General features: G+C 41.8%; 1 long non-coding RNA gene across 1 annotated transcript; it reads left to right on the top strand.

The window, feature by feature from the left end:
• Positions 1-659: 659 nt before the first annotated feature.
• Positions 660-12,478, top strand: LOC119948952. Its single transcript, XR_005457063.1, has 3 exons — positions 660-817; positions 10,851-11,087; positions 12,406-12,478. It is a non-coding gene; the product is annotated as an uncharacterized LOC119948952 (long non-coding RNA).
• Positions 12,479-12,935: the final 457 nt, after the last annotated feature.

Below are 12,935 nucleotides of genomic sequence, written 5' to 3'. Positions count from 1 at the left end.
AAAGGATGTCTTTCTTTGCCTATGTGCTACCCTTGACTGACTAAATCATCCAAATCTCTCCCCACTCTAGTGTCACAATTTAATAATTCAGTAAACATCTTCTTTGGAGTGGGGACAGAGGGAGACTAATGAAAGGACTGGAAAAGGAGGGGGATGTGAGGAGAAAAAACGTGGTGGAAGGGAAGAACAGGGCAATAGGAAGAGAGAGAGACTCCCCCTATCCCAGAATAGCTGCTGAAAAGATAAAACAGATAATGGTTATTTGTTAAGGCTTGACAGCAAGCCTATACTTGTGTGAACATGGAAGAGGGTAAGCACACAGTAGTCATGTATGCCTACCGCAAATCTAAACAATGACTTTCCCTAAAATTCTAAACGGGGGACATCAGCCATGCAAACATGTTTCATTTAATTATTTGCTTAATTCAAAATGAGATTGGGGTTCAGTACAAGTCGACTGTGTAACCTGGCTCATGTTGGGGTTCATTCTGTTGGAATAGTCTTGTCCAAACATTGTACGTTGACTGAGTGATTGGATTCCCCTGCAGGCCTTGTGATTGGTCCATGGTCACACGTAACTGACAACTGTGCCATTGGACAGGCAGCTGGCTCTCTTTGCTACTCTGGAATTTTTAGCCCCAAGCCTTCAGCACAAACTGAACAAACTCAGGACAAGGTACTCTGGGCGACTGCTTGAAGTAGACACGGCTGATGGGGTCCACTCTGAGATTCTGCTCCTGAATTCTACCCGGGGAAATGGAGACAAGGACAGGCAGTCACTGCTCTTGATAGTAACTTCAAAAAATTGAGGATTGAGGTGAGTGCTTGGCACATATTAAGCGCTTAACAAATACCACCATCATCAACTACAGGGGAGACTAATATGGAAGAGGAAGGGATGCTAAGTAGAGAAACCAGCACATGAATGGCTATCTGAAAGCTTATCCCTCACCAGAGTTGGTATGATTCAGGGGTGGGAGGTGCTTAGAACAGCACTCAGTGCATTTCTCCCGAAGGTGCAATGGGATCTAGGACCACTCCTCAAGTCAGAACTTCTGGAAAAAACCTGGAAGGAGACAGGTTGCCCCTCCTTAGAGGATAGGATGGTCAGATGGCTTAGGGATGGCTGTCCTATGATTCTAATAATAATAATAATGATGACATTTGCCAAGCACCGTTCTAAGCACCGATACCATTGGCTCCATAATAAGTGTCTCTCACTATTTAGGGTATTCATTTCCATCCTCTAACTTTCCAGGGCATCATGAATATCAGCCACCGTGACGTACTCTGACAGCTGCCTCTTTATGCCCAATCTTAATGCCACCACCATCTTTTTGAGGCCATATGGCAGCCAGAGATACAGGCCCCTGGGACTCCAACCACTCCATCCTCTCCCAAACACTTGCAGGACATCAGCCTGGAGATCAGAAGAAGGAGAAGACAACTAGAGGGAGTGGATGGTTGGCCCCTAATCCCTATCCCCTTTCCACTTCCATGAACCAGGACTGAAGCCATCTAGATTTGACTATTCCAGTTCCATGATTCCTTGTCTATTATATTTAATTAGAGGCTGTCACTAAAGGTTTTATGGGCCAGGGGGGTTTGACATAATCCTGCACACCACCTTTGGATTAATGCCCGGTTCATGCAAGAGCAGATGTAACCTACATGGTGGAGGGTCACCATCTCTGGGATTGGGACAATCTGAGGCACTGCCTAATCACACACACACACAAACACACACACACTCACTCTCTCTCTCTCTCTCTCTCACACACACACACACACACACACACACACACACAAAACTCTCTCTCCCAACTCCACCCTCAAACCAGGAGCACAGCCTCAGTGGAAGTGGAATTCCAGAACCTGCCTGTCCCTAGCTTCAGGTGAGTACCTAAGTGCTTAGATGGCCTGCCTCCAGAATGGTAAGGGTACAATAATAATGATGGTATTTGTTAAGTGCTTACTATGTGTGGAGCACTGTTTTAAGTGCTAAGAGAACAAACAGCTAGACAGGCAAAGATAAGTGAACATAGGAGGTTTTTTCAAAGTAATGGGGGTGTGGTCGGGCAACTACCAAATAGCTGTTCAGCAGCTACCTCTCTGCCCCAAACCTGATCTCTGAGACCAATTTTACTGAGAAATTCCCCCTTAGCCAATCTCTACCAATCAATCGATCGTATTTATTGAGCGCTTACTGTGTACAGAGCACTGTACTAAGCTCTTGGGAAGTACAAGTTGGTAACATATAGAGACAGTCCCTACCCAACAGTGGGCTCACAGTCTAAAAGGGGGAGACAGAGAACAAAACCAAACATACTAACAAAATAAAATTAATAGAATAGATATGTACAAGTAAAAGTCAAGCGTACACATGGAAATCATTAGTTTGAGGCATTTTTCAATGAGAAAAAAGTATGATATTTATCTAACTACCCAGAGATAGTCATAGACACCAGTTAGTAATTAACAAACTCAGTTATGCAACTTATCAGGGGCCCATTCACCCAAGGTGGGAGTGGAATTAGACAGGAATGCAAGCAAATCAGATAGGATACTTACTCTCCTATTCATTCATTCATTCAATCGTATTTATTGAGCGCTTACTGTGTGCAGAGCACTGTACTAAGCGCTTGGGAAGTACAAGTTGGCAACATATAGAGACAGTCCCTACCCAACAGTGGGCTCACAGTCTAGAAAGGGGAGACAGAGAACAAAACAAAATATATTAACAAAATAAAATAAATAGAATAAATATGCACAAATAAAATAGAGTTATAAATTCATACAAACATATATACATATATACAGGTGCTGTGGGGAGGGGAAGGAGGTAAGGCGGGGGGAGGGGGAGGGGGAGGAGAGGAAGAAGAAGGAGGGGGCTCAGTCTGGGAAGGCCTCCTGGAGGAGGTGAGCTCTCAGTAGGGCCTTGAAGGGAGGAAGAGAGCTAGCTTGGCGGATGTGCGGAGGGAGGGCATTCCAGGCCAGGGGGATGACGTGGGCCGGGGGTCGACGGCGGGACAGGAGAGAATCAGGTACAGTGAAGAGGTTAGCGGCAGAGGAGTGGAGGGTGCGGGCTGAGATGTAGAAGGAGAGAAGGGAGGTGAGGTAGAAGGGGGCGAGGTGATGGAGAGCCTTGAAGCCTAGAGTGAGGAGTTTTTCCTTGATGCGTAGGTTGACAGGCAGCCACTAGGGATTTTTGAGGAGGGGAGTAACATACCCAGAGCGTTTCTGCACAAAGATAATCCGGGCAGCAGAGTGAAGTACAGACTGAAGTGGGGAGAGGCAGGAGGATGGGAGATCAGAGAGGAGGCTGATACAGTAATACAGTCGGGATAGGATGAGAGATTGAACCAGCAAGGTAGCAGTTTGGATGGAGAGGAAAGGGCGGATCTTGGCAATGTTGAGGAGGTGACACCGGCAGGTTTTGGTGACAGATTGGATGTGTGGGGTGAACGAGAGAGCGGAGTCGAGTCATGGGGCACAGAGCATGAATTGATGAAATTTCAGAGGGGTGGCTCAGATATATTGAACTTTATGCCTCATGATGCCTCCTAACCTACATCCTGTTTATTCTTGTCTAGGAATAAAATGAAATGCTGTTTTCTAATTTTAACATGAAAAAAATCAGGCAACATGGCACAAGTTTCTCAGTGTTCCCTTCACCCTAACAGACCTTGGAATGAACTGGGTGGCTTTCCACAGGTTAAAGCTGCATTTAGCATTAAGAATGTTATAGATTTGTGAACAGAAAATTGATAGTCTATTCCAAATTGATAAGCAAGAGAGGTAATACTGGCAAGAAACAATTTTCTACTGTAAAAGCTACATTGATCGAATGTTCAGAACAGGCATAAAATAACTACAGCAATTCCTAGAAAGGAAAGTAGACAGCGAGCCCAGTATAATCTATATAATTCACTATTATGTACATAAAATTACTGATATATGTTCATAAAAGTGTATGTCAGGTACAGCCTCTCATATCTAGGCAAAGCAGCATAAATGGCAACTGAGTGGGAAGAGTTTACTTGATTGTAATGAATGGACATTTTCTTTCATCTATTCATTTTTTTTTATTTTGATCACAATTTAGCTTGCAGGAACATTTCATTTACCTCATTTTCTTTCATAACTCCAGAACAAAAGCGAAGTTGTTTTGTTCAGAATGTTTTCTTGTAAAGTAATAATATTACTCTATCAGCACTCAGTGGGCAGACATATTTTTCTACATTCCTCTTTTAATTAACTTGTCTTACAAACAAAGGCTACCAGATGAACACAATTTATCCACAGCGTGTATTTTCAGCTAGAAGGCAGATAATTATTGCTCACTGCAGAAATAATGTTCTTCTACTTGCTCATGTAAAACAAACTTTAAATGTCATTTTATAGCAATAAAGATTACACAGCACAGTGCTGTCTTAAGATAGGGCAATTACACAGACGAACTTCTCATTAACCTAAAGGTCAGAGGTGAGAGACGATCACCGGCTCTTGCTAACACAAACCCAAATTGCTTTGCACTAAACTTAATGTCCTAATAATCACGAAAATGGGGACAGTAAAAACCAAACAGTTATTGTGATACATTCCAAAATGAAATTATACATTCTGGAAGCCCAGGCTGGTTAAATCTTACCTACAGTCACTGCCTCTCCTTGCTGATGAGAATGTTTAGTTGCATGTATGCTAGGAACAGAAGCACAGGATGCCAAAAAAAAATTCAACATGTTATGAGAAGGAAATAACCTTTTCTAACCATTTAGTGTAGCTCTGTAATTTTAAATATAGTGCTTCGATTAAATTGCAACTGCCACCAAGTAATCTTTAAGCATTAAGAGAAAATTATATTTGCTACTCTGCCAGACTTGGTCTCCACATAACATGTTAACAATTTATATAATGCAGAGGAAATGCAGAGAACCATGATTAGTCATTTTAAGCTGAAATTAAATTAGAATAAACTTGGAGTTCTCCTAGATCATTTTTGAGACTATCTAGTTCATTGGATTTCTTAACCTTATTCCCTCTACACAGTGCACAAAGATTTCACTCAAACTAATTTCCCATCTTGAGTTTGAATGAAGGCATGGAAAAAAAATTCTAAAATAAACGATGTCCCATATGTAACGGTCTACATCACTTTTACCCCCTAATAGTAAGATAACACCTTAGTATTCTGGACATTCAAAATTGGGACATTCATAAAACCCTTAGCTTGTGCTATGCTTCATTTGAGGTCTTTTACGAGATCAGGTCAAAAGAAGGGGAAAGATATTTCAATGATTTGAGGGGAAACAGTTGTAGATATAACCATCTAGAGGGACACTGAAGTTAAAGTTGTTACGCCATCCTTTGTAACATAGCCAGCAAATCTCTCCAGTCTATCTTAACCAATATGGTCTTAATTTTCAGAGTAGGGCACTAAATATTGAATTGCAAATACAATTTGCCATCCAGTCCCCTCTCCTTTTTCCACTATTAGACTTAAAATTGAGACAATTCATGCTCTGATGCAAATCAAACCCATATCCATTTTGCTAGTGTCATATTTACTAATTCTCTCCTATTCCATGCTCAATTTCGTTTTACAGATTGCACCAAGGGGTTCCCAGTTAGAAACAGCCAGTGTTAAACTGCCAAAAGATGCCACCAGTTCCAAAGGGGAAATCACAAACTCATTGAGAAATATAGAATGTTTGTGGAAAATGTTCACTCATAACCTTGAGAGAGGGGAAGTTGAAATGTTTTCATTAAGCTTTGTTGGATTTCCCATTACTCTATTCACTAAATTAAGAGAAAATGTTTATAAACATGGACTGATCCACAAAGGACTAGGCCTATGAATTGTGAAAATATTGACTTTTCTTGCTTTTATAGCCTCAAGTTGTTGTTTTTCCTTAAAAAACAGGGTTTATCCTGATGCATAGTATTTTCATAAAAGCCTAATCCACAGTCATTTGCACTTGGTCAAAGTAAAAGTACCCAAGATTTTCTGAGGTAAGAATTCCTCTCTAGGAGCAGCAGCAGTAAGATGGGAGATCAAGAGTGCTTTAAGTGCTTAACAAATACCATGTAATTAAAAAATAAAATAAAATAAATGCTCTTTCCCCTAGGGTTAAACTAAAACAAAAATAGCAAAAAAAAAGTGTAATGCTAATCTCTCTCTCCCAGGTTAAAACCTTAAGCACTGAGAGGCTCAAATTGGGAAATATTAGCACTGCTACCCGTGATATTTGCCTTTAAGCCCCCAAATGAATCAAACCACTGACAAATCACAGAAAACCACACACATCAGTGTCTTTTGCTTCTCTCTAGTTAGGCTCTTGTGTGCCTGAAAAAAAAACCAAACAACTTTTACTCTTATGAGTTTAGTTGGGAATCTAAATTGCCACAAGTGTAGGTCACGTCAGGTTGATAGACCTCGCTTGCACGTCCAGTTCGGGTAGAGATGAATGATCCTATTGGTCTGGTCCAGGTACAGATCTCAAATACAGAACCTATGCTGGCTCTAACCCATGGACATTGATTCGGATCCAACTGCTGACCCACAGGGGGCTCATAATCCAAGCGGGGGTGGGTAGGATAGACACACAGGGCAAAAATTATAGGCTAAATTCACCAATTCAGGAACAACAACAACAATAAAAGAGCAGAAACTCTTGCCTCAGCTCTTCAAGTTCATCACCACCTCAGTTCAAACAACCCTGCAGGACTGCCCCAACCATCCAGCATTCTAAATGATGTAGAGGCAGCTTCTCTCCCATAATGGTGGGTGGCCTGGACACTGTAGTCCCAGAGCCCAGTGGTAGCCAAGCTGGCGCTTGGATCTGGGCCCTTCGGGAGTTTGTTATTCATCCCTTCTAGACTGTGAGCCCGTTGTTGGGTAGGGACCGTCTCTATATGTTGCTGACTTGTACTTCCCAAGCACTTAGTACAGTGCTCTGCATACAGTAAGCACTCAATAAATACGATTGATTGAATCAATCCTACCTTCAGCACTTATGTACTTAACTTTAAATTATATACTGCAAATTCCATATATATATTAACGTTGGTCTCCCCCTCTAGACTGGAATGTGCATGCTAACTCTGTTGTACTGAATAAAAGTCATGGATTGATTGATGGATTGAAAGCCCCAAGCATGTTGCTGGGCATCTGCCTTGCACTGGCTGCTGTGGAGTGGGGAATCACTCCTGTAATGGTGGGTAGGAGGATGTGAACGGATGTTTGGTCTTTAAAGCAGATTGATTATTGCTTTGAAAAGCAGCATTTGCCTAGTGAATAGAGCACAGGACTGGGAATGAGAAGGACAAGGGTTGTGATCCCAGTACTGCCACGTGTCCGCTGTGTGATCTTGGTCAACTCACTTCACTTCTCTGTGCCTCAGTTTCCTTATCTGTAAAATAGGGATTAAGACTGTGAGCCCCACGTGGGACAGGAACTTTATCCAACCCGATTTGCTTGTATCAACCCCAGCACTTACAACAGCACCCGGCACATAGTAAGCACTTAACAACCCAGCCCGTGCCAGGGCAGTTTGCAGCAGGAAGTGGTGTTAAAAGGTGACCTGCCCCCTCACCCACCCTTTCTTTAAATGATATTTATTAAGCACTTACTGTGTGCCCAGGACTGCTAGGCGCTATGATGGTTACAAGATAATCAGGTTAACGTAGTCTATGAACCACATGGGGCTCATGGTCTTAATCTCCATTTTTGCAAATGAGGTAAATGAGGCACAGGAAAATGAAGTGACTTACCCAAGGTCACCCAGCAGACAAATGACGGAGTCGAGATTGGAACCCAAGTCCTTCTGACTTCCTTGCCTGTGCTTTGTCTGTTAGGCCTTGCTGTCTGGGTGCAGTGTTCTCTCCTGAGGCTGCAGTATCCTAGGTCTGGGGTCCTACTGGAAAGTAACCATCCCTTGGAGTTGGGGAGACCCTGGATCTCCACAGATTGCTCTAGGCCAAGCCGGCACTGGTGCTTCTTGGCAAGAACCTCAGCTCTGAAGTAGATGGGAGTGATCGTGGTGGCAACAAAGAGTTGGGGCCCCAAACACCAGCAGAAGTGAGGTGGCACTTCAGGTCCTTTCCTCTCCATCCAAACCACTACCCTGCTGGTTCAATCTCTCATCCTTTCCCGACTGGATTACTGCATCAGCCTCCTCTCTGATCTCCCATCCTCCTGTCTCTCCTCACTTCAGTCTATACTACATGCTGCTGCCTGGATCATCTTTGTGCAGAAACGCTCTGGACATGCTACTCCCCTCCTCAAAAATCTCCAGTGGCTACCAGTCAACCTACACATCAGGCAAAAACTCCTCACTCTTGGCTTCAAGGCTTTCCATCACCTCGCCCACACCTACCTCACCTCCCTTCTTTCCTTCTACAGCCCAGCCCGCACCCTCCGCTCCTCTGCCACTAATCTCCTCACCGTGCCTTGTTCTCGCCTGTCCCGCCGTCGACCCCCAGGCTGCGTCCTCCCCCTGATCTGGAATGCCCTCCCTCCGCACATCTGCCAAGCTAGCTCTCTTCCTCCCTTCAAAGCCCTACTGAGAGCTCACTTCCTCCAGGAGGCCTTCCCAGACTGAACCCTCTTTTTCCTCTCCCCCTCCCCATCCCCCCGCCCTACCTCCTTCCCCTCCTCACAGCACCTGTATATATGCTTGTACAGATTTATTACTCTTTTACTTGTACATATTTACTATTCTATTTATTTTGTTAATGATGTGCATCTAGCTTTACTTCTATTTATTCTGATGACTTGACACCTGTCCACATGTTTTGTTTTGTTGTCTGTCTCTCCCTTCTAGACTATGCGCCCGTTGTTAGGTAGGGACCATCTATATGTTGCCAACTTGTACTTCCCAAGCGCTTAGTACAGTGCTCTGCATATAGTAAGCGCTCAATAAATACAATTGAATGAATGAATGAAATACAATGACTATTATTAATAAATACCAAAATTACTATTATTAGTAGGATTAGGGTCATTTTCTGGGCCTCAGTTACCTCATCTGTAAAATGAGGATTAAGACTGGGAGCCTCATATGGAACATGGACTGTGTCCAACCTGATTACATGTATCTACCCCAGCATTTAGTACAGTGCCTGAAACGTAGTAAGCACTTAAATATCATATAAAAAAAAATACTCAGCTCAAATCTCCCACAGCCAGGGGGATTCTTTTCCTTCAGCTTGGGTCTAGTATATGCTGAAGCATGATTCTGCCTTCTACTGCTGTACTAAGCAACTTTCTGAAGTCCAAAGAACAAGTGATCCTGTGAAGATTATCTAGAGATGGAGCAGAGCTGCCATTTTCTGCTCTGGCCAGCAAGGAGGAAAATATGAGGCCTTCACTTGTTTTAAGCACATGTAAAGGATACATTTATTTCATTTTCTCCCATCCTTATCCTTTACCATAAATGAATGGACTAGTATCATGGCAAAATAATTCTAGTTGAAAACTATCTTAATCAAACGAAGAATCTGCTCAGAAAATTAAAACTGCTCAGCTATTAGTTCCCAGTTTAAGTGAATTACGCATTGAAGCAAATCTATTATTCCTGACTATTTTTTATTGCAAAGTTCATGCCACCCCATCCACCAATGCAGGAATCATGTATATATGTAGTATTCACTTATGTAACAGGTTAATTTGTTTTTTGTCATTTGTACCTAGTTCTTACACTTTAACAGTCTTCTAGCCTGTAAACCCATTGCGGGCAGGGAATGTCCCTGCTGACTCTGTTGTACTGTACTCTCTCAAGCGCTTAGTACAATGTTCTGCACCCAAAAAGCACTCAATGAATACCATTAACTGATTGATTGATTAACATCTAGCATGGTTGATGGTTTGTGTCTACTGATTTATCGATTGATTGCTGATCTCTCCTGTTGAACCATAAGCTCACTAGGGCAGGGACTGTTTGTTTAGCTTGGTTGTAATAATAATAATGATGGCATTTGTTAAGCGCTTACTATGTGCAAAGCACTGTTCTAAACGCTGGGGGGGGGGGGACACAAGGTAATCAGGTTGTCCCACATGGGGCTCACAGTCTTAATCTCCATTTTCCAGATGAGGTAACTGAGGCACAGAGAAGTTAAGTGACTAGCCCAAAGTCACACAGCTGACAAGTGGTGGAGCTGGGATTAGAACCCATGACCTCTGACTCCCAAGCCCAGGCTCTTTCTGAGCCACACTGCTTCTCTATCTTGTAGGTTCTCAAGGGTCTAGCATAGACTTCTACAGGCAGTTGATGCTCTATAAATGCTGTTGTTGGTGGTAATAACGATGGCATTTATTAAGCGCTTACTATATGCAAAGCACTTTTCTAAGTGTCGGGCACTGTTCTAAGCACTGGATACTGTTCTAAGCACTGGATGCCTTGGTATCCCATATGTTCTTTACCTTGAACTAAAGGCTTAACTTCCATTAATTCTAAATTTGTCAGTGTGGCCTTTTTGACATCAAAAGAGAGAAAAATTTTAGCTATATCAGAGTAGAACTTGATGAAGAAAGTCTTAATGAATAGCCAATTTCTGACTCCTTCTCACCAAGAACACCTTAATCAATACAAGCTCCATGTACCGTACTTGGGGCCGAAGCCAGAATATGATTCTCCACAGAGAAAATCTAATAGAATAGAAATCAATCATAAAAGTGAATTTGTTTAAAAATACATCTGTACATATTCTAATACACCATCCTTTAATGAATTATCCTTCTCTTATTTGAAACGATCGGATAATAAGGTCCATTTGTAGTCTGCCAGGTGAACCCGCGCTTTTTAAGTTCAAATTAAAAAATATATTGCTGCAATGATTTCTCATTAAAGTGTGATTCTGAAACCTGGAAGTAAGAGACGGAGAAGTTCCTTGCCTGGATAAATGATTTTACAGCGAGCAGAAAGGTAGACGACAACTATAAAACATGACGAGGTAACACCATCCAGTGGTCATTGCCTGTAGCTGATACCGACGGCATGTTTATAGAACACTGCACTTATAGAGTGATGATCAACTTTGCTTTATTTTCTCCTTTGGAAAAAGCACCGCTGAAAACCAGGAGCAAGGTAGAAAAACCATTTTCTCATTATTTCCTCTTTCACAGAGAGATACTCTCAGTTACTGAACAATCTCACAAAATTAAGTCCCAGAGAAGAGCAGGTTCCTGCAGATAGATACATTTAACTGATAACCAGCACTGCGAGGCTTGCTGAGCTGCAAATCAACTATGTTTCTGGTTATGCTTGTAAGAACGCGTGCTCAATCTGATGCTTTATTTACGTATAATATTTTCATCGCTTTGTAAAATATTTTTGCCCACCTCTGAATAACTGAAATTCATCATGTTCAAAAAGAACAGCAGCCTACAATAAACTTGAATTTGAATTAAAGCTGTCAGACTGATTAGTCTTTCCACGAAAGCACTATAGGGATTAAGATAATTTTCTTTCTTTCCTGCTAGTTAGAAAAGTGGATGCATCAAAAAGCAGGCCCTTGTGAGACATTTAAAGGAGGGAGACCTCTTCATTTCATAATTGTGCCTTAACTAATTCCCTTGACACAATTTATTTCCTATGTCCAGAGGAACTTTTTTCCACTGACAGCAAAAAGGGAGTATTAGTAAAGACTGATTTAGGATTCATTTAGCATTATTCGAAAAGGTGTGGTTTGGTGATGCTTGTAAATTGCAGATTCCAAACTTCTAGGCATAACGAGTGTGGCTTTCACCCTTAGCTTTTCAATTGTTCACTCACCATTCACACAAATCCAGAAGTATACTGTTTGATATCAGAAACAAGCTCTTTTTTTTCAACTCCTTGCGTTTTTGTTTTTTTTTTCCTTTGAAATATCATAAAGACTTTTTTGAGAGCGATGCATTGAAAATATTTCAGTGTGATGTTTGGTACTTTGATTTTCTTAAGGTATAAAAGATTTGGGGGGAAAGGAGTTTTTTCTAAGGCTACAGACAAATGGTTTTGAGGTTAAAAAATGCTTTTAGCCTCTTTAAATGTAGTTAGTAGTGGTTGCTGCTGGGCTTTTCTTTCCACAACCTCCACAAGGGTGTATTTTAAATGAACATCCTGAACCCTATAGACCTATAATGTGCAGGCACACTGGATATTCTGTTCACTTGCTTTTATCACAAGCTACCAACTAGCTTTCTTTCAATTGATCATGTTTCTTCTCTCCTGTTCTCTCCCTCACTCTCCCTTTTTCCTTTCTCCTTTTCCCTTCTCCCTCCTCCTCAGGGCATTTCAGAGGGTTGTTCTTTTTTTTTTTCCAATTTGCTTCTTTTGACCCAAAGCTCAGGTTCAATTATAGATTTAATTCTAAAGTTAAAAGCCACAAAATATCATAATGTTCACCATCTCCACTCTTTTGTAGCTATCTTCTCATGAAGATATCCAGTACCAGATAGTATTCCCTTCACTCGGTCACCAGATAATCATATTTGAACAGAGAAAAGAGGGAATCTCATGGCTCAATTCAAGTTGCTTTGGTCACTGAATTGGCATTTTAATACTGGAGAGACCACACTGACCTCCAACTATTGTAGTGTTGTGTGATTAAAGGATCCAAGTTCTCTGTTCCCATCATCAGAATAAGGTCAGTAATACCAATGACTTCAAGATTGAATTCAAATAGGGTGGAGGCTTGATTTTTCCTACACTGCTCAACAAAGTGCTTAACTCTGATGTTTAGTAAATGGAAAATACCCTAACCTCTCTACCTCTCTGCAATCTCACATTTCATTCCACCTCCAGGACATTTCTATGTGGATGTTCTGCCGGCAACTCAAGCTCAACATGTCCAATGTTGAACATTTCCTCTTCCCTCCCAAATCCTCTCTACCACCCAACTTTTATATCACAGTTGACAACACTGTCATCTTCCACTTTTCTCCAACTCATGGC

Source organism: Tachyglossus aculeatus, chromosome X3, assembly GCF_015852505.1.
Source record: "Tachyglossus aculeatus isolate mTacAcu1 chromosome X3, mTacAcu1.pri, whole genome shotgun sequence".
In the NCBI taxonomy this organism is placed as follows: domain Eukaryota; kingdom Metazoa; phylum Chordata; class Mammalia; order Monotremata; family Tachyglossidae; genus Tachyglossus; species Tachyglossus aculeatus.
This window is presented reverse-complemented; position numbering and strand designations above follow the sequence as displayed.